Raw genomic sequence first — 26,189 nt, 5'->3', positions numbered from 1 at the left:
ATAAAAGTTCAAACCCAAGATGGCATAGGCAATAATTTCTCAGGGAAGCTAACACAGGGATGTTTTCTGAAAGGAGCGGATTGAATGAAAAAAAAAGYTTGCAGTCAAGTATTAGGAAATTTTCTCTAAGGGGAATAGACTGTGGCAGTTTTGAAAACTTATGGGAGGAGGAAGAGATGAGGAAAACACTCAAGAGTAACAGAAACCCAGGGACCAAGGACAMAGGGAACCGGACCTGAGGGTGCTGTATATTTAATGAGAAGAGAGAAAGTAATTACATGGGCTCCAAGAAGATGGGATTTTATCATGTACCCCCACCTCCCCCCTCTTGCTGCATACTTTTGATCCAGTATTTTACTTTGAAAACAAGTTCCTACGACATTTTATTCCCGATTAGAGGTTCTCCAWGTAAGAAAGTCCCCTAAAAGCCAAATCATCTACATTTGGCCCAATTCAAATAATATTTTTATGAAATACCCATCTAATCTTGCCTATTGCAATATAAAACAATCTGCATTAGAAATCTGCAGTTTGATATTATGAAAACTAGAAACTACAGCACTTCAAAATATCACATACTGTTGAGAACATCTCATTTGTTCTCCCTTGGATTCCTGATGGACTTTTAAAACAAATTCAGGATACCAACTCCAGTTCTGCTGGCTGACAAGAAGCAAAAAAAAAACCCAAAATAAAAAAGGCAGGCAATGCAGCTTGACTGGTGGTGGCCAAAACAAAATRGTAAAAAACTCCATTTTCTAACTTCCTACACAACATAGTTGTTCTCTCTGTCTTCTGAGTCATATCTGTTCATGTTACTAAGAAAGCCTCACAGAGCCAATATCGCTAGGGAAGAACAAGATGTATTTTCAACAAGACTSTTGGCTGATTCCAGTTGCTGCAAAACCTTTATTTTCAGAAATTATAAAAGAAGCAGAAGAAACATTCTGAATTTCAGCTTCCAGCTACTGTAATTCACAAACTAAGGATATTTAGTGTTGAAAGGTAACTGCAGACATTGTCTGTCTGGCAAGATAACTTTTGAAAGATGGCACTGTTTCCTTCTACCTTTAGAAGTACTTACAGTCATTAGGCCAGAAATACTGTTGATATTTCTGAACGTCCACAAAAATCCTATGAGTCAACACTAATGCAAAACATTTAAAAGGTAGCAATAATAATAATAATAATATTTATAATAATAACAATAATAGTATCAGAACAGGACTGAATATTTTCAGATTGTAAAATGTTTCAGTTTTCAAGAAGCAGGATTCACTTTTAAATATACACTCACATTAGTAACTATCTGTAATAATTACTTTATAGCAGTATCCTACATCAGATGTTTCTCTCAGGCAGAGTTGAGCACCGCCAAGTGATCAAGACCATGCAGTCTAAAAGACAGACATGTAAACAAAGCCACTTCTTTTATTTGCAAGTCGCTGATAAACACTAGCTAATCCTCACCTAATCCTGTGAAGAGAACATCATCCTAGCTTCACAAAGAGGGARTCTAAGGCAATGAACTAATCCTTTGGGGAAAACACAGGTTAGAATGCCAGGGAGACTAGTAACTGGTGAGGGACACTGACGGTACTGACTGGTACGCCTATGAGAAAATCTCTGTCCCTTCTGACACCTTTCTGCTGCCGAGACTATCCCCACTCCCTGAGGAACCTCTCAGGGCAAACGCTGACGAAAAGACCAGGAAGAAGAGAATGAGTTTGGATATTWACACAGAAACAGGATTTTCACATCTATAGACCACGGTGGAGAGAGAATCTTCTCTGGAGGAGGATAATGCCAGTCAATAAGGACACACATTCACAGTCATTCACAGCATCCTGAGGAGGAGAGGATCAATGCACTCAACATCAGATGAGGGATTAAAGGCTCTTTTCCTAGCCTGGATGCAGACCACTAGACCATGCTAATCTGACAGGAGGAGTTCCTGCAAGGTAGCTGAAAAAATGCACAGATTCATGTAGCAGAAAATAAAACAGGGATTCTAAAATCTCACTGCAAATTCTTGCCCAAGCAAACGCACCACTGAACGCTAGAGAATAAATAACAACAAAGTGGCAAAGGCTAAAAATCTTTTTTTTTTTTAAGTGGCCTTCCATGCACATGCATGTTCTGGGAAAGCACTTGACTCTGCAGCCTATTTGAAACCCGGAGCAATGACCRTAGACAACTCCAGCACCAGTCTAACAACCTGTGCCAGATCATTAAATGGAGAAAAGAGGGTTCAAAGCTGAAACCTACAATCAAGCAATCAAAGGTTTAAAGCAAAGTAGTCTAGTTCACTGCAGTATTTATAAAAGGTAGTATCTCAAAGCTTTCATGGAGTACAGACTAAGCCCCYGCTACTACAGACTGGAATAAACTAATAGAGAAGGTACATTTAAGAAAGCCTTGTAAAGCAAAAATGTATTTCATCCTGGAAAAAATCTAGGAATCAAAAATGATAGCAGAACACAACATGGGAAAGCCAAAATGAACAGCTTTGTAAGATAAAAGGGATGTATTWAAAAAGGCACAAAGACTTCATAAGGGAAGACTGGGAGAATGTTACATGATTTACAGCAAACATCACTATAGGTATCATGATGAAACATGATAGTCAGGCAGGTTCCTGACTAACAAGTTTCTGCAGACAGACACTAATAAAAAACAATCAGCAAAACCCACAATCTGGACCCCTGTGGACTAAGGTGAGGGAGAAAGAGTAGAGAGAAGTACAGGCACTGCACTAACGAGCAGGAATCAAAGAGTAATTAGCAAAGACAGTAGTAATCTCTTGCAACTAATACTGCTGTGTTCCAGACATTCTATGAGTGCAAATCCTAAGGTCTTTAGTAAAGACATCTTTTAGTAAAGATGAGAAACTACAGCAGATGAAACCAATGGTCTCTTGAGTACACAGGGTGTCATCTGTCTAAGGCAAGGGAAAAAGTATTTCCAATGTGCTCACTTTGTCAGAAGCACCATACAGSGTCAGTGGAGCCCCTTCCAGTGTTTGGACAGGCAACATCAGCTCAGAAATTTTAAATAATAACCTTGGACACTTGTAGAATTGAAAACACAGCAATCTCGATCCTAATGTATATGCAGGAAAATGATAATTAACTCTCAATTCTAAACAAACCTTTAAAATACAGGAAACATTACATTTTTAGAGACAAGCACTCAGTAGTGTCTCACTGGACASCAGTCTTTCAACACCTTTGTCCAATTTGATGATAACACTGGATTTTTTTTTTTTTAATTCTTTGGGAATTTGCATTAATCCAGATAAAAAATTGGCTACTACTGTTACTACAGAGAGGCCCGAGTGGCATAGATATCCGTTAGATAAGTGTAACTTATCGAAATAACTTATCTAAGTGCAAARAAAGCAGCATGAAGTAGTAAGATGAAAAAAACTGAAGTATTAATCTGCTCCACTCTTTGGAGCAGAGATTGTCTCTTCAAAGATATTTGCAGGCTACTTAGCACAACAGGCATTCTGGTTTAGATATGAGCACTAACCAAACAGTAATTACTAATAACAGCAAATTCCTTAACCTCAGTAAAAAAAAAACAAAAAAAACCGTCTGTACCCGGCATTAAAGTAATAGGGGAAAGAAACAGGATCATACAAGAAACTGCCCAATGAAATACTAAGAGTGATAGTGCCTGTATCTTGTGAAATCATGTAGCATACTAAATTATCAAAACTGTCAAAAATACTATGTCATCATGTRATGGCTCATGACTTGCACCATGGGGACTTGCCAGATCTGCATTTACTTTGTTCTGCTTAAAACTCTATATACAGGAATGTTTTGGTTATTAACAGCAAAGTACACCCAGAACAAAGCACAAGAAATTACTGACAGTGGCTGCAAGAAAAAGATCAGCTGCTTGTTACCTTGCTTAAGATATGGTAAACACAGGTGGATAAGCCAAAGACTTAACGAGAAACAATGTGCAATCTCATGTTTCATGAGCTCTCCCATTATTCCTTGCACACCTGCCATGTCCCAGTTTAAGAACAACTTGTCCACCAAGGACCAGAAAGAAATGAGCTCCCAACAGGCCCTGACACTGMAGGATGCTCGATTCCCAGACCTGYTAATCCCTGCAGCAGCCTGCAAGCTGAAGAAAGCCATAGGTCAACTCAGGAACGAAAACAACAATTCAAAACTATAGCTGCCCACCCAATTCCTAATTTATTTTAATTAACCCATGGTATTTTTACATGTATAGAAGTTAGATACAGTGATTTCTTCCCATAAAGATTGATTACATTGGGATTTTTTTATGATTTAAAATTAACCCAAATTTTTAATTACAAACAAATTCAATTGTATTGTAATGACTGAATTGGAGAAAATTTATGTATAAAAATGCAGAAATACTTCGGATATTTGGCCAAAAGTGATGATACATATTTTAAATGATCCACTTCAGCAATTTCTCAGCTTCTGTATTTTTTCATGTGGAAGTATCACATACTTTTGATAGCAGAACATGCAAACGTCATGACAGGCACCACCAGGACAAGGGATCTCCCAGAGTAAATGCTGTGATTTTTCTGATACAGTATGCATCTGAAATCTAAAGCTTTGTGGCTAGACAGTGATAGCATGAACTGMTTTCTGTGCTCAGTGTGACTCGCAGCAGCTGACACAGAGGTCTGGCCTCGCTGGTGCTGCCTGGCTTGTGCCTGCTCAGCTGGTAAGTCGAGCYGGCGCCTGAGCATGCTGGTTAGCAGTCAAAGCTGGGAGCAGTTCAAACATGGGCAGACATGAGGAGATCTTCTGAGATTTTCTCTTCTAAAGCCAAGGAGGTCCCTTGTGAGTGCTTGCAAACCACAGTTATTCAGCTGCATATCAACTTAGCCAMCACTGGGTAGATTTTTTTTTTCTAMATGACAAAAGAATCTTGATGACCTTGCTACTCAAAGCTACCATATTGCCAACTGGGAAACACTATTCTAGAAGGAAAAGGTCAATAGTTTTTAATAAACAATGTTCTACCCCACTTTCTAAAATACATATATAATTTTAAACACACACACACACATCCCTTCTTTCCTTCCTCTTCTCTTCTCTTTCCCTCTTCTTTTCCCTTCAGCTTTAGATGCCTACTTTGTCAAATTTCTACCTGAAATAAAACCTAACAAAAGGATATGCCCAAAACCAGTCTCATGATGAGTATGATGAGTCCTAACAATCCTGCCTTTATTAGAAATATACCTAAAATTGAGCTCCAATGCACCTATGCATGTACGACTAATTTAAAAAATCCTCTGACAACCACCTTAATTCCACAAAGATCGGGTGGCAAAATTATCTATATAACTGCTGAAATAATTTTGGTACTGCAGTACTGGTTGGAGCATATGGCATAAAACATAAAGATTCCTGTCTGGATATTTATTTTGGTCTGTCCTTGGTCAAGTCAGTCTCTTTCTGACCAATCTTCATTTGAAACAAAACAAAGTAAAAACCAAAACARAAAGAAAACCCCCAACAAACTAAAGAACAAAGAACAGCAAAGCTTGTACCATGCACTTGTTAGCCTTTGCACTTGTTAATAGCCATTGGAACACCCTGTAGTTAAAAACAGATTACATCAGAAGTTTTCCATAAAGGCCAGTAAATTCCGTCATCTCAGTAGATTTTACTACACGTGTTTCTACAGTAAAAAACAAAAAAAATTCTCTCAAAACCTACAACAAAATTGGTTTATTCTCACATGAAAGGAGGGTAGGCTAAATCGCAAAGGTACCACTCATACCTGGAATAAATTGTAAGATGAAACACAACTGAAGCCAAGCAAGGTACTACCCTAAACTAGATCTCCACTGGCTTTAGAAGTTGAAGTTAACGTATTTCAAATTGAAAGAGAGATCTTGAGGTCACAGAGGCCCAWGTACTCAGAAGAGGTGAGCATGTGTATTACACGAATGCTCTTAATTAAGGATAAAATTGTAATTTCATGGCATTATTTACAAGGTGCCGTAAAAAGTAAATAGTAACAGTCTGAAATCTGAATTTGATTCAGCTTCCAACTTTCTCTGCAAGCATGAAGTAGCTCTCAGTAGAAAGATGAGAAAGCAGAGAAGAAAACTTCTCCTAAAACAGAGATGCTTGTTGGTTGAGTGGTCAACAGAGCCTTGCTGCCYAGGAAGATGAGCTACAATACTATCTACAATACTATACAAGGTTAATTGGACACTGGAGTTTGACTCAAACACTCAGATTACTTTCAAGCTATCTATCAATAGATTTTTAAAATAATAAAAATAAACAGAGTAAGCACATAAAGTGTGCTTTGGAGAAAAGCCAGTGGTACCAAAAGTTGCTTTGTCTGTGAGTCCAAAAATACTCACTCACAAGAGAAACTATTCATGAACAGAAAGAACACTGCATAATTTGTAGGTCTTTGCAGGGTTCCCCCCTCTCCACCTCAAGACTCCCTTTTCCTTGAAACAGCATGAGTCAGACAGAGCTTTTTGCCCCCCTACCAGTCTTGAATATTTTAGGTCTTGTGTGAGTGAATCGTAAAGAACTCTGACACAAAGTTCAGTTTAACCAACTGCCAAACAGGAAGGCACTCATTACTCATTTAAAAGCATCCTTTGTGCAAATGACTACAGTAGAGCATGATGAATTAAAAAAAAAGAAAAAAATTCCACACAGGCAACATGACCAGAGTCCATCTATCCAGCACAGTGCAAACAGCAGGCAGACACCACTGTCTCCTTTAGCTGCTTTCTCAAACTGACCTTCTTGATTGTGAAGCCCTGTACCATATTTATAAAAACAGAGCACAGGAACAGACAGYTGACTCGCACTCGAATGTCAGCAAAAACCCTGCTTTTATTTTGCCTGCAAGGCTTTTACTGCTGACATGAGATTCAAGTCTTATGAATAAGATATTTGAAARGCTTGTTCAAGGAGAGGTGGACCAATAAATATCTGTTAATATCGGCAGTTACAGCACCAGACTAGAGCTCCACAAGTTTAATTTACCATGTGCCTTACAATTACAGAGGATGTGAGTTAACTGCACTCCGCATTGGCAATGGAAACAAGAAGCACCGTCCTTCCTCACAGGGCAGTTTAGCCCACTGCTTTCTTGAGCAGGAARGAATTTAAAAGTAAGATGACAGAATTTGCAGATGGCACATTTCTGGGTTAAAAAAAGACAATAGGGGAACAAAAAAAAAGGGGTATGGACAAGTGGATGTCACACTAGATTTTGTTTTGATGAAAATGACTATTTGTACAAGGTTAAAACATGAATGGGTTTTAAACCTGTATAACCTTTCAGGATAAGGGCACAACATCTAAGATCAAAAGTGCAAGAAAAAGAGAGTAATTTAAAAAAAAAAAAAATCTTTCAAAAAAGACCCAGTAATTATTCCCACCTAATGGTTCTATTCAACGTTTACCTCCACAATGAAAGCAACATGCATAAACTTCATGTATTAGTTAAAAAGGAAACAGACTTAGCTTAAAAAAAAAAAAAGGGGGACAAACTGAAAACTCAGGATTAGCGAACTGAAGACCAGAAAATAAGAACTGAATCATACAAACCTGATGCCTATACAAAGCACTGGAGCAGTGCATTTTCAATCAATCTGTTCATCTTAGGCAATATGTATACTGGGACAATTATTTGTTTTCTTTTCTCCAATGTTTAGTCACCACAAAAACCCTCTACACGAAAACAGCTTGTGCTTTACAGTTCTAATGAAGCTCATAAAAATTGATAGAATGTGAAGAAGGAAACATGATACACAGAGATCATATGGCCATAAGACAAGAATTATGTGCAGATCACATTGATAATATGTTTACCTTATATATGCATCTAAGGCAGCATTTGAAACCTAAAGRTTGGATTACAAAATGCATATCAGGAGTTGTTAGCTATCACGCCTAAAATGCACATGAAATGCAGAGAATGTATTCAAGTTTCTGTATTGTAAGGAATGGGAGAAATGAGTACAAGAAAATTAACTCCTCTGGTGAAATTTTCAGTGCCCAGAAGAACAGCAAAACCGACATCAATTGCTGCAAGGATCAGATTTTATCTGCGAAAAATTCCAGCTACTTTTCTAGGGCCAGGGATGTCCACCCTGCCCTCTCCATCACAAAACAACAACCCTTTGGTTTCTGGGGAGAGCAGAGGTTCCAGTCCCATGTGAGGTTTCAGCCCCACTCCACACCCCCAGTCCCACACGCTTCCCATGGGAGGCATTAGGACTYGAGTGGATCACTCAACCACTGCAGCTCACCAAGGAGGACAGACCAGTGCAGAGCTWATTCCTGTGCTTCACCCTGGAAAGCCAAGCAGGCTATAAAGGAGAGAATCCTGCAATAAATTGGCTACAGAGCCTTCTTGGCTCACCTGGGATTTCCCTGCCTTCTCCAGGCAAACTTACATAGGATTGCTCTTCCACAGTTGTGTTGAATTGGGCCAGTAGAACTATTTTCTGTCTTCCTAGCAACAAATGCTAAGGTTGCTAAGGCCTGCTTAGGCTAAATTGCATTCTGRTGTCTTACTTATGATACTCTATTTCCTCCTAATACCTTAAGAAGAAGTGTAAATACACAAGCAGCAGCTACAAATCAGGTTAAAAACAGTATTGGAGAATGCAGTTCAGAACTGTGTTTGATTCATAAATCCTTAGCTTGTGCTATCAATGTGGGAAGCAAACCGATAAGCAACTCTAAAAAGGCTTTTTTAAGGCTCCTCATTAATACTTTTTAAATCTTAAGACTGCCTGTTCTAAAACACATTATGAGAATAGGAAACTATTGTGAACTAATGCTCATCAACACCAAAGGTTGGGGAAGAAAGAAATCAGGTGCAGGTAGCAAATAATGAGCATCCCATTCATGTTTAAGAGCTGTGTTTGTTCATAACTAAAAGTGGTAGACTGCTGACAAGGAAAAGAAAGATGATCAGACATAATAGTAGGCTTTGTTTTCAAAGATGCTCTTCTCTAAAAAAACAATAACCTTCTAGATTTCACAATTCAGGATAAAATCAAAAACAAAGAACTCCTCCCTGACAGGGGAAACTACATCTCTCCAYTGCATACACTCACACACTCCTAGTAACTTTTTGAATAAAATAYGTTCAATTCAAAAATATATCTTGCTATAAAGTATCTGTCTACACAATTACATTTCCAGCTTTCACTTCCCTGTAATTTAATGCTAATTCCTTCATATKTATATTTGATGCTTTAATACTATTGTTTTCTAAGACATTTCAAGAAAGTATTTACCTCAATGAGTCTGTACCAATGCAATTAAGTTAAACAAAACAAAAACAGTTGTATGAGCCTTTCTGCTGTCAGCTCTGACTAGGTTGTCTATAAAACTGATCTGCAATGCTCCTCAAGCATATTAGTAAGCAACAGACAAGTTACTAGGCTCAAAAAGGATGTAATTACAAACACTAATGACTCATAAGCAGACTGATAGAAACGAAAATTTTAAGTTGATTAAAGATACCCTTCCATTGACAGGGACAGCGAAAGCAACTGTACAGCACATACTAATTCAGTTCTACCATAAACTGGTTAAGACTACTGGTGTCAAGACCAGTCACTTGAGTCTTGTTCCAAATCATTCTTCTGCTTACAGCATTTTGCCGTTCACATCTGCCCTGTTATATACCTGTTGATTTAAAGAAAAAGAACATATGGCACTAGAGACACTGAGATAGCAAATGCAGACTAATGGRTACAGCTGTCATGCAGGAAAGCCTGGCAGGTACATTGCCCATSTGCCCTTACACACACAGTGTGACCAGAACACTGGCCAGCCCCTTCCCTGAGCAAGAGAAAAATTTTGAAAACCTGCTCTCAAAATTGAGGCAAAATGATGATATCACTTTGTACATCAATTGTTCATWGGTTTTGTTAGCTGAACTTTTTAAAGTAAGTCATAAACACTCTTGGCAAGCTTGTAAAGCAAAAAGGCCATCTGAACTTCACTATTGCTACTAGACCTTTTATTTTCCCCTAACTTGTACCTAATATCTTCTTTAACTTAAACACTTCTTCCTCAGTCTGACTAACATCAGATTCAGGTGTGTTGCCTGCCAATGTTGGCATTTTGTTACTCCTGTGCTCATGGACTTCAGCTATCTTGCTTATGTTTTAACTGTTATAACTGTTTATTCAGCTGTTTTTACTCTGAAATTGGATTACTAGCAGCAGCTTTAGTTATGCAGCCCAAAAGGAGCACACATGACCTTTCTTGCTGACAGACACAACCTTTCTGCAGAGGGAAAACACTATCATTGGGGGAAGGATGGAGGGAGAGTCATGCCAGTAAAGCAGTTTACAGGGATCAGGACCACTATGCTGGCTTCTTGCAACAGCATGTCCCAGTCCTGAGTACATGTCACCCAAACTGAGCTTTTGTAGGTTTGCAGCTGTTAAAGTTTTGCCTGAACTTACGTTCTCCCACTTTCTCTGTTCCAATGAAAATAAAAACTTTTAATAGTCATTAAAAAAAGTTAACTCAGTTTGTGATCAACAGCTGAATTCTACAATTACTAAAACCAAATCAAATTACTGCCATTTCAATAAACCAGCATGCAGCTAAAAAGATGACTCATTTTCAAATGGAAAAACTACCTACACCAATATAATCAAAGTAATCTGCACTGTGACCTCCTGCCTGCATACAGTGCACAGGAACAGGTCAGAACTGACACAGGTAATGCTTCTAAGTTCAGTACAGGCTTCCCCAGGCTGGGAAAGGGCACATGGAAAAAGAGGACCAGCAGCAATATTATCTTTGAACAGATCTTTCAAACACAGTTAAAGACCATTTGGCTGGAAAAAATGGACCACATCAATTTTGGTGTAAAAGGCGTAACTGCATTTTAATTCATTTACAAAAAGCTTACAGATGTGGTTTAGACAGGAGTTGCTCAAGTTGCAAATATGCCTTGCTCTGGCAAGTCTCAATTTTTTTTCCAAGGGGTAGGTCACTGCACAGAAGGCCAAAAAAAAACCCCGACCAAGCAGCCTTGGGAATACATAAAAAACACTTTTCACTGAGGGCTAGAATTGAGTATTTTTATACTGAAACCAGGCTAAACTGCTTCTTCAGAAAATTATCAAAGGCAACATAGCTGAGGTTGCTGAAAGGACAAGAGGRGTTGGGATGCATCTTGGTCAACAGTTCTGGGCAACTGCAAATTCAGTTAATATGAAAGATGTTGCTATCAATGAAGTCAAACCCACTTAAACTGAGTTCGTCATGTCTTTGATAGTCCATTGAGCCTGAAACTCAAGATGGGATCAAGTCCTCCTGGACTGAAACCTATGAATCACGTAGAGGTCTGCACCAGATCCTCTCAAGGAATAAAGCCATAGTGATGTATTTCCATAATGCTGAGAAGACTCTCCTGAGTGAATGAATAAGATTTTGGCATAGTTCAAATGATTACCARCAGTCTTTAAAAGCCAGCCTTTCTTTCTCCCTGCAGATTTTGTAGACCAGACAGGTTTACCATTATTCATGGATGATTCATGACAAAGAAAAATGATGCTATGGGCAAGAGAACTGTTTCAGAGAGACTTGCTGAAGTATATCCAGGAGMGACTCTTTGGAAATCAATTTGTTAGAACACACACCTTAACAAACCTTGTAAGTTTCCATTTTCATGGTAACTACACTAACAAAACACACARTTCCAGTATGTATGCACAGTATCAGATGACAACAGAGTACTGTCCAGAAAACAGCACCTAGTGAAAACTTTGGGAAGTTCAGACACTGAATAAGAGACAGTTACTTCCAGGAGTATGGTTCTTGCCTCTTCCATTCCTTGTGACCATTTCTATAGATATTCTGCCAGCACAACCACCCTGAAAAAGTTTGATATGTGTGCCTGTAGTAAATATGGTTTGTATCAGCAAAGTGATCGTYCTAGTTTATAGCTTATACTGATTCCTTGAGTGAAACAAGCAGCATCAGCAAAATACCRTTTTTATTGTAGAACTATACCTATTCCAGCATTTTTGTCTGTATTGAGAGTTGTAAATAAGCACAGCCCTTAATGACATTTCCATGCACACACAAGTTTTATGTGCAGACCTCGCTCCAGGTGATCTCATCCTCACTCCACAAAACTCCTTATCATTTGTACCTGAATRTCTTTCTTCCAGGTTTCAGAGAAATCACTGAAATCCAGTAACAAACTATCTCCCCAAGGGTACGTGCCTTTCACATAATGTAAAACAGAAATTCAGTGGAGAGCAGATAAATTTTCAGAGTTCAGTCTATAAAAGGGAAGCATATGCAGTTCTGTGGAAAAATGTGAAGGAGTGGTGTAAGGTAGGCAGAAGTCACCAGACTAGCAGTCAAAGTTTAACTTGAATTTAAGACATTAGTAATTCTGTAACTATCAGAGATGTTTTTCCTCCTTTTCCTTTAAAGGTGTGTCAAATCAGAACACAGTTCTGTTTCCTACACAGATGGAGCTATCGTCCTGCTTTTAAGAGAGAAATTACCATCACTGGAGGAAATCTGATTATGGATTATTTCACTGCTTGAGTCAGTACTTGTATGTAGATGTTGCTACTCATGCAGTATGAGACACAATCTTCAATCTCTACTGTAATTATGAAGAAAAAGGAGAGTTAAGGACAGACCACAAATATCTTCATCATCAATGAAATCTGCAGGAGAAGCTTCTGGAGAGAGCCACTTAGATATTTTTTCCACCCTAGGATCCTTYGATTCATGCAAAACTGATCTCAAAACAGATTACAAAAACAATGAAAATACATATGGGAAAACTCAGCTGTAGACCCCAGTTTTAGATGGTGACAACTGGTAGCATTTCTTTAAAATGCCTCAGTCTGTTAACAATCTAAAGCCCTCTGAAGATGACTTTGAAAAATTTGCCAAATTCTATGAGTGAAACCGTACAACAGCTTGAAATGACATTAATTAGAAGGGTGGTTCATGGTGGTTCCATTGATAGAAAATTGAGAGCCACAATCAGCCTTCAGTTTAAGGTAACAAGCACTGTTTAAAGTGAGATTTTTGAAAAATTACCAGCTGTTTGACATGCTTTGTGAAGATCAACAGAGACATTTCAGTGTAAAGACAATGAATAACAAATACTAGTCTCACACTAAGACATTAGCTTCCATATTGCAGTCAGACAGACATTTTGACAGTCAAAGTACTGCACAAACACAGGCACAGAAACAAAATGTTAGGGGAAAGTGCCATTATGTAAACATAGAGCTGAAAGGAGGCAGAACTGCACTGCAGAGGGAATACTCAGGCTACTGCTTAGGACTCCACTGAAACAAGAAATGTTGAACTCTCATACACTATTGTTCTACGATCAGCCTCTGCTTCATTCTAATAAATTCCCTCATTTCAATCTGCCTTGGATCACCCTGAAGCCTTTTTCTATTTGTCCATCTTTGAAACTGATGAAATGGCTGGAAAACCAAATGCCTGTTTCAAGGGAAGTGTCTGTCACCCATTATTTTGGATGACTTGGCTGAAGTCTGAGTGTTCATACGGGTTAGGTACATGTGCTCTGACTACAAGAGACACACAGCAGAGAAGCAGGATGCTCAAAGTAAACAAYCCGGTAACAGAAACCAGTGCAGCTGCTTTACTTCTCAGTGCACCTGAGAAGTAGATAATCTAAATATTGTCAGAGGTGCCATTTTTCAGTGCATCAGCACTGCTTCACTTGACACGAAGAACACAGCAGAGAATCAGGACTGGTAAATCTGGCCACTGTGGAAAGCCGCTTCTCTGTCTGCATAAACTTTTCCATGCTATTTACTAAAAATTTATTTGAAAATAGGTATCTGATGTATTTCTAATCAAGCTAAATAAACCACACTAAGTACTGAAAGAAGACATTCATTGCTCCTCATTTTTTTTCACACCATTATCTTATCTTTGCCATGACAGTAGAAATAGCAACAATCTAAGTACTTCCTCTTAGAGCAGCTAGAAACCCTGAAACATCAATTTCCCAGGAGGCAGAAAAAATCCCAAGTTTTCATGAACAAGCAGTCACTGCTTGACAAGGGTCCTTCTCCCATCCTTCCGATAAGGATCTCTTCTACTTTGCACCTTTCCAAAATGCTGAGGACAATATTATTCAGAAAGAAAAGTAATTGACATGTCTAACACTCATATCCCAAGAAAAGCATAGGAAAAGTATCTGTCTTGCTGCCACAAGCTCATAATTTTTGCATCTGCTAGCAACAACTGATAAGATCATTCATTRGACTATCACAAAGTAAAAATATTAACCATCAATATGCTCAAGCTCTTGGATCATAAGAGACAGCCCATCTCATGAACACCTCAGAGATCCCTGATGACTGGTTTCATTCCTACATCTCCATTTCTTCTGCTTAGTGCAGTGGGCACCCTGGGAGGTTTACGAGGTTTGTATACCAAAAAAAATGAAAAAAAAAAATACACCTGTATAAAGGCCAGGATTTCAGGGCATTTTAACTCCTTTGTCCTCCTTACTCAAGAGGCCAATTTACTCCAGCATCTATCCCAATTCATGTCATCTCAGAAAACTGAAACTATTTTTTTAAATTAACTTTATTTATGGGGCTAATGCCTACATGCAGTTTAAAAGCAGGAGCCACATTTTTTTTACTTTGCATGATTATGCTATATGAGAAGAATGAAAATGTAAAAAATCACTGTAATAAAAGGGCTTTTCCTTTCAAAAGAAACAGCTGCTCTGTGTTTCCCTCTGTCACTTATCTATAAAGTCTCAAACAAGACAGCATTTTAGTTGCTTTATTTTGGAATAGTATTTTATTGGCTTTATTCTCTTTCCTCACCTTATATCACCCTGCTGGTAGTAAGAAACCAAGTCAGCGTGGCATTACTTCAGAAGACAAAGTTGGGTCTTAAAAAAGTCTGGTTGGTCTCTTAAAAAAGCAGTTTAAAAAGAAACCAATAGTATTAAAAATGTGCAATGATTCAAAGAAATGGCTCACAACCAACCACTTCACTAAGATAGGTAACTGTTGTGAAGTGATAAGGTGACTTGCCAAACTTGGCTACAGGCTGCATGAGACACGGTCAGATGGTCCCCTCTGCTGCAAGTCTAAATTTCTGTTGGGTATGATACRTGTACCATCTCTCTGCTAATTGAATGTCAGTGTTAATGACCACCAGGCTCTGTGGTACAATCACAGGGAGACCATTAAAATGCTACAAAGTTACTCTCAGCATTTCCACAGGTAACTGAAAGCTAACTAATAAAAGGTAAACCATCTCAAATCTGGTACAATCCTCAGCTCAGGATAAAGCACAAAGGTGGTAAATATGAGTAACTGCACTGTTACTGTCCTTCCMACACTCACTCTGCAGAGGACATTAGTTCCAAGAGATGTCAGYTCAGCACCTTCTGTGTGCACTTTGTTGAGTCCAGCCTCCCTCAAATCAAGCCTGACATTTCCCCTGATTTGTGTCAGCCCTCTGTGCACACTGACTGACTAAGGCACATCCTTAACGAAGCATCCTTATTCCCTAACTTAAGAGAACAAGTTCCCACATATATAGCTGCAGACTTTAACCTACAAGTGCAAGAGAGTGAAAACAAAATTTTTAAAAAGGTATCTGGGACAGAACTAAGGAGACTCCTCATAAAGATGCCAAGGAATTTTTTTCCTCTCCTTGCCCTCCCCCCCTTTAGAAGTATTACTACTAGGAAGTAAAAACAAAACAAGCAAGTAAAACCCCTTCAACCAGGTCAAATGTGTGTTGAAGCGAAGGTAAGAAACCACTTAAAGCTCTCACAGGATTATAAGCCCCTTTGACAGGTCTGATAATTTTAAAGGCCTAATTCCATTACAGTATCTGGCAGCCTGCAAGGGCACATTTTACTAACCAYAGGCCACCAGGTCATAATAGATGTTGACAGAAAACATTAAAGGTTAAGTAGATGTAAGACCATAAAACATTTCAAGCTGCACAGTGCCAGCAATGTTAACTAGCAACCATGGAGCAGTTTGAGAGGAGAAAAAAATGGCTGAGTCTTGTCCCCACCTGCAGTCCYAGGGAGCCCTAGCACAATCAGATGGCCAGGATGGCCAGCACTGGTCATGCTCCCATAATARGAAATCCTTTGGCTGGATCAAAGCCCAAATTTTCTATCTTATTTAAAACTCAAAGTGCACCATCAGATTGATTCAGTTTAAGAAAACATCCACACAACATATAGACCTCTTAATCTGGCCAACACAGCGAGCAGCTGCAGCTGGCATCAGAGACCGTGCCACAGAAGAGCAGCAGAGCTGGAGACATCCTGGCAGCCAAGGTCAGGCAACCCGCAATTGCCTCTGTGCAACACTGGAGCACTCTGACTTGGAAAAGCAGTGCTCAGATTCTTACTGKGATGAAGAGCTAAACCAGCAGTTAAAACAATTTAGCAAGAAACAATAATGTTCCCTTCAATACCCCACAAAACTTACTCAAGCACTGCAATRTAACCACTGCAGGTGGCAGTGTTCACTTCAACTCCCCCTGAGAGTATCTGCGCAACTTATACCTGCAGTTAGAACTCCAACAGGTAATTTGGATTGCTCACTCTTGAAAGGTGCCCAGGTACAATGACAATGKCCATAATCACAGAGCTAATCTTATTTCGGCCATTATATAGGAAACCTAGTATTTGACATCCCAAACTAGTGGAAAGGAAGGTAGTGCATAGATAATTGCCTGTGTGCATAGAAGAGGCTCGAAAGCTGCTCACTTCTGCATACCATCTTTCTGCAAGGCACTATGAGAATATACACAAATAAATCTTCTGGGTTTTCTCTTCTCTATGCAAAAGAGCTCCCCTGAATGACAACTATCTGGATAATAAATTCCCAATACCACAAACAATTAAATTGGAAGCAGTTCAATATGTAAGGGGGTGGKAGCTGACTACTGACCAAATCTGACATACAAATAGCCTGCTAATTTGTCAGCAAGCCAAAATAAATGGAATGGGCTGGCTACAGGTGCAGGTAAACGCCTCAGAAATAGACAYCAATAAATCATGTAGGTCTCTATAACATTTTAGATTACAGTCATTTAACAAGAAGGACATTTTTGCCTTTGCAACATGATTCATGAGTGCTTCAAGTGAGCCATTTAAAATCAGCACTTAAGATAGGACTTTAACACTTCCATTTTTTGACCTCTTATAACCTGCTCTTAAGTTAGCAAAACCTATATATCTTCTGTTCTGCTTATTGTAAAACACAAAATCCAAGATTATGGGGTATTGCACACTTGTGATCCACTAACTCTCTGAAGTCCCAAACTCTATGAGAGAATTAATTCCCCTGACATTTTTTGYAGATGTAGAGACAAAGAGGAAGTTTGCTGAATGGCAAGACAGCCAACATCCTACTCTTACTAGATGTGTCTGCCTTGAAGGATGGAAGGAGTGGGTCATCACATATTAAATGTGCTCCTTACAAGTAAAAATCACTTGGTCCTCATAATATTCCATCTCAAGTACTTCTTCAAAAAGCCAACTGTTCTGCCTGCTCAAAGACCATAGGCGGGGCTGTGTTTCTATCAAAATGATACAMGGTGTCACAAACTGTAACAGAAGCTTAACTGCGTGTTCTAAAGAAGGTCAGTCTTGCAACAAAACTAGAAACACAAAATGCACAATGTATGCTTCTATTTTGCAAAGCGCTCAAAAGTATATTTACAAGTTGGAGAGTAATTTAGTAAAAAAATTAAAATATTCTGTTACTAATGAACTAAGACCATAAATAAACATACATGAATGTTTCTGTTTCTAACCTGATTCTACTACAACTTTGGYCTAATGAAGCATGCTTCTTGACAGCCACAAATTACTTCAAGGACCTTCCAGGTAAATCACCCAATCAAAGAATTACAGAATTTCCACCCCAAGGAATAGTCAGAAAACATATATAGCCATTTCGAAAGTGGGCTGAAACAGGACAATTTACAGTACTTGTCTATGTGCAGCATGACTGGTTTCTAATTTTTTTCCAGACTAACCTCTCAACTGCCCTGTTGCTAAAAAAACAGTAGGAATGCAAAGGTATGTAGGAACATGATGAACTGGTGGCTATTTCAAAAAATATGGCATTTTATTACACCTAGTATARGAGTTTTTACATACTTACAACTTCACATGACAGCCAGGCACACTGCCAAACATGCATTATAAATAAGAGCTAAGAGCCAAATCAGGACAGAACCCCAGCTCAGCACCATAGTTCACTAAGGTGCTCCCAAACGTACTGAAAAACACAACCAGTGTGACACAGTTCTGCAGAGTATCTGTGTGAGTGGGAAATCTGCAGTTAGAACTACTGACAGCAAGAAAATGAGAAGGCTGAGAAGTACCCGTAGCAGACCCCGTTAGCAGAACCAGGGAGACCTACAAGCTGCTCAAGGCAGTCAAATAACAGCCTGTGATCAATAGAGGCAAATACTGCTGGCAGATCAAGCAGGATCAAGACTACATAAGCCACTGCAATCTGTATGAATAAGTAAATCATGACAGGCTCCTCTGAAAGCCATGCTGTTAGGCTGATGCTTGAAAACCTCAACTTTCTAAAACAGTTGGATAGTGTCAGTAGATAAGACAGTAAAAGTACTGTTAACACCCTTCTTTCAAGTCTGGCCTAGAATATGGATAAGTAAGTGGCACTAAGTGGCAATCTCCCTCCCCCCTCCCCCCAGTATTTTTTCTTCTCCTACTATATACTAATGCAGAAATAAGGTTGTTAATGMATGTTAAATATATTAAACCACAAAAGCAGGTATCAGGTCAGCGCGCTGGGTGCGGGCCGCCCGCGGTGCCCCGGGCACGGCACAGCCGCTGCCATCGCTGCCAGCCCCGCGCCGCCGTACCCACAATGCACCCGCTGCCGCACGCACACACACACACACACAGACACACACAGACACACACAGACACACACGGACACATCCGCACGCTCGCACACACGCTCACAGGCTCTCCCTGCGGCGAACACGCACCAACACACGGCCCCGCTCGCACACGCACGGCCCCCGCCCCCCCGGAACCAACTTACCCCCGAGTTACATCCCATTCACAAGCCTGGGCTTCCTCTGCCGCCCCTCCTCTGCGCGCCTGCCTCTCCTGCTGCAGAGAGGCCACATATGTCTGCAAACACTTCTAGGCAGAAACCAGCCAGTGCAGAACAAAGACAGCCGGGGTTGCCTTCATCTCAGCACAAGGCAGCCAGTAGCTATTTTCAAGCTTGTTCGCTCTCCCCCTCTGAGGGCACCCTGCTCTGTTTCTCCCTCTCTCTCTCCTCTTTGCCTGTCCAGCTACTGCACAACACACATCAATTATTCATTGCTTGTCTCCCGGTTTCCAGGCAAAACCAATCACAGATGGAGTCTTGCTAATGGGCTCATGCCGTACTTGCCAACAGGCTATTTGTGCTCAAGCTACAACCCTCTAGAGACAATAAAGAGAATCAGGTTAAGCTTTAAAACTTCACACGTACGCGAACAGACCTAAAACGGCGATAGACATGTAAGCATCCCTATGACATTGCTTAGGAGTACGTCTTCAGCACACAGCATGGCAGAAGGCTGCTGTAAATCTTCCGAAAGGGTTTTAAGAAAATCAAACGCTCAGAAAAATCTCACCTCAGCTGCATGTTACTGATATTGATGGTTCTCTTTTCTGKCTCTAGTGATCCATGTCTTGCTTTCCCATTACACAGAGAGGTATGTCCTTCTCTCATACTCGTGCACGCACACACACGCGCGCACACACACACATACACACACGCAGCCACAGCCACTTTGCCAGAAGGAAGAGAGAGAAAGAGAGGAGGAAAAAAAAAAACCACCCAGGCAGCTCACATTTCAAACTTGCAAGGAGGGGTGGTGCTTAAAACGCTAGGACAAAGCCTCTGTCTCTGGCACCCAGCCAAAATACTAAAATAAATCCCCTCGATCAATTAATTGGAAGTAACACTTGTTCGAGCCCGCCTAACAAACCATTAAGGGCACCGGGGCTGAAAAGTCTTGAGATTTGGGAAATCTTATACCCTTGTTTCCCCCCTACCCTGTTTGCTGAATGCTGTTGACTAAATCCATCAAACTAGTCATGCTAATTAGCGTCCAGGGCAGCCTCGGCGGAGGAGCAGCGCCCGGGGCGGGCGGCCCCCGAGGCCGGGAGTTTCCTTCCTTTCCGTGCCGGGGCAGGAGGTACCGGCGGGCCGGGCCGGGCCGGCCGGCGGGGGAGGGCGATGGAGCGGCGGCTGCGGGCCCCGGGGCKCTCCCGCTCGGCGGAGCGACGGGCGCCGTGCCTCCACCGCCAGGGGAAACTGAGGCAGGCGGGCGGGGGCTGCGGGCTGCCGCCGGAACCGCTGTCACTTGCGGGGACAGCCTGGCCCAGGCAGGTTCCTTGGGGTGTGTTTGCGAGTTTAGGTCTTCACCTTTGTCGGCCGCACACTGCTCCCAAGACATCACCCGTTCCTACGCCACTGCTATTCAGGGCTGCCCATGGAAGAGTTTTCACAAGTTTCACATAYCCAGTTGTGTCTGTGGTGGTCAGCGTTTCAGCTGACAGTGCCGAAAGGACAAAAAAAAACCAACCAACCCAACCAACCAATCAACCCCCAGGAAGCTAATGTGACAATTCTCGGCTCCCTCTCAAAGGGAAAATTGGCAGTTTAAGTTGTGGCCAGCAGAGCACCAGCCTTTTCCTGCCACCCTCCGCGGTGCAGAGCCACTTCCTTCCCCGCACAACCTGCACAAAGGCACCTCCACCTCTTAAAGGCGCACCCGGCCCTCTCCCCGTGAAGCGGCCGGCAGATTCCAGCGAAAAAYAAAGAAAATACAAACAATAAAAAAAGGAGGACATAAAAAAAATACTGGCTGTCCAGCAAAATTCCTTTCAGTGAAGAAATGGTCCCAGCTTCCCTTGCCATGCTTACAGTCACTTAACTGTGCTTCCCAAACACCTTAGCAGAGAGTCGGCAACATGACAGATCGGAGCAGCAAACTATCACAGATATCAAAGAGCAGCTCTTCTCTGAAAAATGATTCCACAAAAAAGCGTTGTCAGGTTTCATGTTTGTTTGTTGTTTTTTTCCCCCAGGGAATCCACTACAAACAGGTAAGAGTTTTGTGTGCTCTCACTTAACTTCCACTCCCGATGCAGGATCTCAAGGTCAGCCTGTCAGACAGGGTACTGCTTTTTCTCCACAGCCATCACACCAAGTGGAGCTGCAAACCAAACCCTTCACAACACTGTGTGCAATCTCAGATCTGCACAAGCGCGGCTGAAGGAACGTTGTAACAATTCTCCTGCTACAGGTGGTCCAAGACTCAGCACTGGGCCAGTGTCCACAGCGGACAGTCCATACAGCCTGGGCAAAACTTCAGCCAAGTCCTCATAGATTCAGGTGGACCCACAGGGCTGCTGAAACCAATTCTTACACAAAATGTAGTTTTCATTGCAGTTGATCGAATTTGAGATTCAGTCACGTGGAAGAAAAGTACAGAACCTTATACAGATTTTTCATTGCCTTTCAGAGAAGACAGATGCTTTAAGGAGGTGTAAATTATACAGCTAGACTAGCAGAATAGATAATAGGAAGCACAAGTTTTTAGGGAACTGTCAAAGCAATGAGAAGTATGTTAATAATCCACAATAATGACCAAATTCCCTAGTAATGTAACTGCACTGAATTCAAACTTTGTGGATGTGAATGAAATTAGTAATTGACTAYAATGCTACATGAGTTCTTGGTGGACACAGAATGAATATTTCTGTACTTGTTTCAGGTTTTACTGCATTTACAGAATTTTCACACAGTCCATAAGCTATCATGGTGTTTTTTCGTGTATTGAAAAAACAAAGCAGTAACAGGAACATATCAGGTGGTCTTGAGGTCCCAGAAACTAAGACTTGCTGCTCCTTCCTCAGACAAGCCTTGATTAAGTTATTTTCTGAGGRTAAACAGTAATTTTATTTTTTTCTGTATAGGAAACACATTCCCAGTATCCTACATTTTTCTCTCTACCTACCATCATAAGTAATATCTCTCTGCAATTAAATTGCTCCTTCTAGTGTAACAGTGTAAGTTTCTCTTTTAAAGCTGCCTGTCTTTTCAGAGGAAGTGGTTTAGAGTAGACAAATCACTTATCTAAAAATTATGTACTTACTTCTCCTTTGACAAATCTTCACCAGGTTTCTAATCCCCACCCTGCCACTTGAAATATCACTTTCTGTGATGACATTTGAGTCACAGTTGTCAGAAGCATCAGGCTCTGTAGTTAAATGGATTAAATCACACTTCATAGCACGCAGTATTTTGAAGAAGGAGTGGTTTATCATTTGTAGAAATTAATCATAACAGTTTTTTCTCTAGGGCAAATTCCCAATCATTTTTAAAGATTACTATGTTTAAGCCCCTCTGACAGCAGTATGTCAAATTACATCACAAGGAAGGTTATCTCAGGCAGTGATAACTAYTAACAAGACTCACTGAAGATATGTACTACTGGGAGAAGCAGGTCCATATTGGTAAGCCCCTTTTCTGTAGGGTGGGAGAGCAGACTCTGACTGTGCTTKGTGTGACTCAGCTGAGGCCCCAGGGATCCCAGACTCTGGGGYTGTGCCTGCTGTTGGCTGTTGTCCCAGCTCAGCCCCACAAGGGAGGGGAAACAGAGGTCAGGACATCTTTGAGTTCTACAGTGGGGCAAAGACAAGACACTTACTTGGACCAGCTCTAGCTAATCAAGGAGAAGAGTTGGAGGATTTTCAGAGAAGTCGTATTTATCTCAAAGCAGGAGGCAAYGTTTGTTAACATACAGTGTCAATGGGAAACAATATTACCAACAGAACCTCCAAATCTCAATCCTGTCAGTCAGCGCTTGGCACACAACCAAACCACACTGTTATGGTACCGCTCTTCGCTCTCCACACCAAGACACCTCTCTGAAGGAATGTATTTTTAAGAAATCAAAAGCTGTCTTTACGTTGTGATGATACAAGGGACGTGCCCAAGGAACCAACGGTAAACAAGATAATGATGTGAACACATTCACATGTTCAGGTGCCTTTGACTGCTCAACATAAACAGCATGATGTTTATCTTCAACTACTTCAAGTGAGGTAACCTTTGGGCATTATTCTCGCTTCTTTCCTGCCTTGTCCCTCTTGGGTGATATTGCAAAAATTAATCAAATAGATCAACACCTGTAATAAAGATGCAGACCACCAACAGCAAAAGAAGGAGAGGCTGCAGAGGGGTGGAGATCAAATCACYCATGAGGATACTTCAGTATCATATAGACTGTACAAGGGGGGGTACAGCATTATGTTCTACTGTAATATTGAGAGAGGTATGCTGAGGAAAGAGCAGACAAGTTGTTCAGAGAAAGAAAACACAAATGGGTAAGGAAAATCTCTTCAGGTAGCTGTAATAGCAGTTATTGCCCACTGAGTCATAATATAATCCTTTAGCAATGCAGATTTTCTATGACCAAAGATTTAAAGGTTTATCATGGRGACCAATCTTTATTCATCCGAGTTTTGCTGCACTGCTGAACACAGCAGGGTATTTCCTTACAATATTTGTCTAGAGCAGGTTATTTGCCTAAGAATTAGTTCCCTGGATATGTATATATTTTACTATTGATTCAAAAGATTCAAAAAACTCTTWAGAAGGCTTACAATTACATAGTTGAAATACACAGAATACATGGATCAGTGGCCTTGTCGATTTTTCCTAATGTTTCACAGTAGGCTGAGTTAGTTGAAGCTGTTATAAATCTAAGAGCTGCATCCCCGTGAAAAACCAACCATGTACTTAGAAAAATAAAAATTAAAATCCTTTGACTCCGCATCAAATGCCATTCATGCATAACCCATTTTTACATAATCAAATGAACTCCTTCCAAAAAGAGGTGTGAAAGGAAAACCCAGTATTTAAAAGCAAAGTAAAAAAAGACCCTTTCATGGTTTAGTCCTATCCTGTTTAAGTAAAAGATTACTACATTGCAAAGAATTCTGTGACTGAAGTACATACACTGTGGTCCCCTTCTGCTGTTTTGGATGCATACAGCAATAGGATCAAACCCCTCAAAACCTTCTGAAAGAGACTTATGCCCTATTTAAACTTTCAGGATCATGGAAATGCCCATGTTCTTGTTACCCCATTACAAAGCAAAGTTCCTTCAAGCCTATACAGAGCCTTAAGACAGACCTTTAGGCACTCCAAGGAACACTCCTGTTAATTGCCACGTCAATTGGCTCATACAGTTTAGACATTTTCAGCCTTCTACCATTTTGGGGGAATATCTGATGAACTGTTCTTTGGATTTCAAACCAATCTTTCAGCATTCATATGTTCTGCAAAGCACTAAAATGTCGTTACAAATGAAGCAGGACTTTTAGTTGCAATAAGGACTACTACCTCTCTAAAGAAAGTGTTAGTATGCACTTCAGTAAAACATATTTTCTACTCCTTTTTGAGATGCTTAAGTACTCATTCTCCCTAAAAAATTAGCTTTTATTGAGCATATAGCCATKTCTGGCTGAATCCCCACCTCTGGCAAGCTGTGGGTTAATTACAGCTAAGCTTTCTCTCTCCCTGATTAACCATTCAAGGGGATAAGGAAGCAGCTCTGAAGACAGCAACTTAATCGGGTCTCACTGAAAGAAGATAGGAAACTATTAGAACAGCAGCTTGTGAGGCAATGTAGAACTAATGGCACGCAAAAGAGTAAATGAAACTGAAGCTTGCCAAGTAGAAACCCTGCTAGAGCTCCTGGACACTTCTTGGYATTGTAAATCCAGTCTGAGCTGCTTTGACTCTTCACATAGCTTTTCAGAAATATAAATTGTATGAATATTCCTCATTAYGATCTTGAAAGAATAAGCCCTCCATGAATATCAATTCCAGTGACTTTTTTTCCTTTATCTTTTCCTTCTAAGCCTTCATATCCAATTGACACTTCTCCTTATCCCAGCCCCATCAAAGCAGTGTGGGCAGCTGCTGCTCTGGTTTTCTGGCTCTATTTGAATCATCCTCCCCTCTGCATGGGGACCCCTCTTGGTCCCATTTCACTGAGCTGCCTCTAATCTAAAAATGGGCTTGAGAAGAAACTTAGGCTATTTGCTTACATCCTTTTTATTACTACTTTTTAAAACCAATCCACTAATATATGGAATGTATCACTTGTGAGAGGGAGTATGTGATACAAACAACCTAAGCGGGACATGAATGCAGTAAGAAAAGATGTAAAGAAAAATGTTCTTCATTACCCTCAGTATTTACATCCTATACATAGGAAAGCTCATGACAGAACTTTTTTTCTGTGCTATGAGTGAACTGTGAGAGCATTAAAATGAGAAAGTTGAGATGCACTGGTTGGCTGGTTTTCTCAGGTTTTTTTTTTTTTTTTAAAGTATTGTATTTAAAAGGAAGTCTATGAAAACAACACYGAATGTTACTTTCTTCAAATCAATTGTGGAGTATAGAAAACCACTGAAAGTACATTCAGATGTTAAATGATGCCACATCAAACATATGAGGGGTTATATAAATAATCAAATAGATAAAAATCCAAAGTTACAAATTAAAGAAAAGTTACAAATTGGTGGCTATGCATCACTGTCTTGGAAAGCTTCCATTCTGGAATACAAAGACATTCATCATTTGGAGGCCAGCTCATGCTTCTAGCTTTGTATTTAAACAACCCCAAGTACCATCATCATGCACTTTTTATATCAATCTGCCAGAAAGCCATACAGAGTTATTTTTAGCGGACTGTGCGATAAAGTACAGTTTAGCTTGCAAAGTAGCCTAATAAGGCAAAATGCTCTTGGTGAAGACCAAATGCAGTCACTGTCACTCTTCCCCTCACACTGTAATCAATTTCTATGAGCATCCCTTCATTTTTCCCACTTACTGAGCATTACTGCATTAGCAAGAGCACAGAACTAGAGGAAGAGAGGCATCCCTTATAGTTTGCTCTGTTCTGATAATCAAACATACAGTCATTGCAGAAAAAAATGGTCTGAAAAGAAAGTGGCTTTGCTCAKAGTGATTACAGAAACCTCTTAGTAGACGATTATTTTAAGATAAACAACAGCTTAACATCAGC

General features: G+C 40.3%; 1 protein-coding gene across 8 annotated transcripts in view; it reads right to left on the bottom strand.

Moving 5' to 3' along the window:
• ZMIZ1 (zinc finger MIZ-type containing 1) overlaps positions 1–26,189 on the bottom strand; it is a 315,504-nt gene that overhangs the window by 63,622 nt on the left and 225,693 nt on the right. The window contains exon 1 of one of the 8 annotated variants that reach the window (XM_057365198.1): positions 19,710–19,865. The exons of 6 other annotated variants lie outside the window; for them this stretch is intronic. The gene's annotated coding sequence lies outside the window, so the exon portion shown is untranslated. Of the gene's footprint in view, positions 1–19,123; positions 19,365–19,709; positions 19,866–26,189 lie in introns of those variants that run through there. One more of the 8 variants, XM_057365199.1, reaches the window with a different exon arrangement.

This window comes from Malurus melanocephalus, unplaced genomic scaffold (genome assembly GCF_030028575.1).
Source record: "Malurus melanocephalus ecotype Western Australia unplaced genomic scaffold, MMel_1.1 scaffold_49, whole genome shotgun sequence".
Classification (NCBI taxonomy): Eukaryota; Metazoa; Chordata; class Aves; order Passeriformes; family Maluridae; genus Malurus; species Malurus melanocephalus.
Note: the sequence above shows the minus strand (reverse complement) of the source record. Positions and strands in the feature narration are given on the sequence as shown.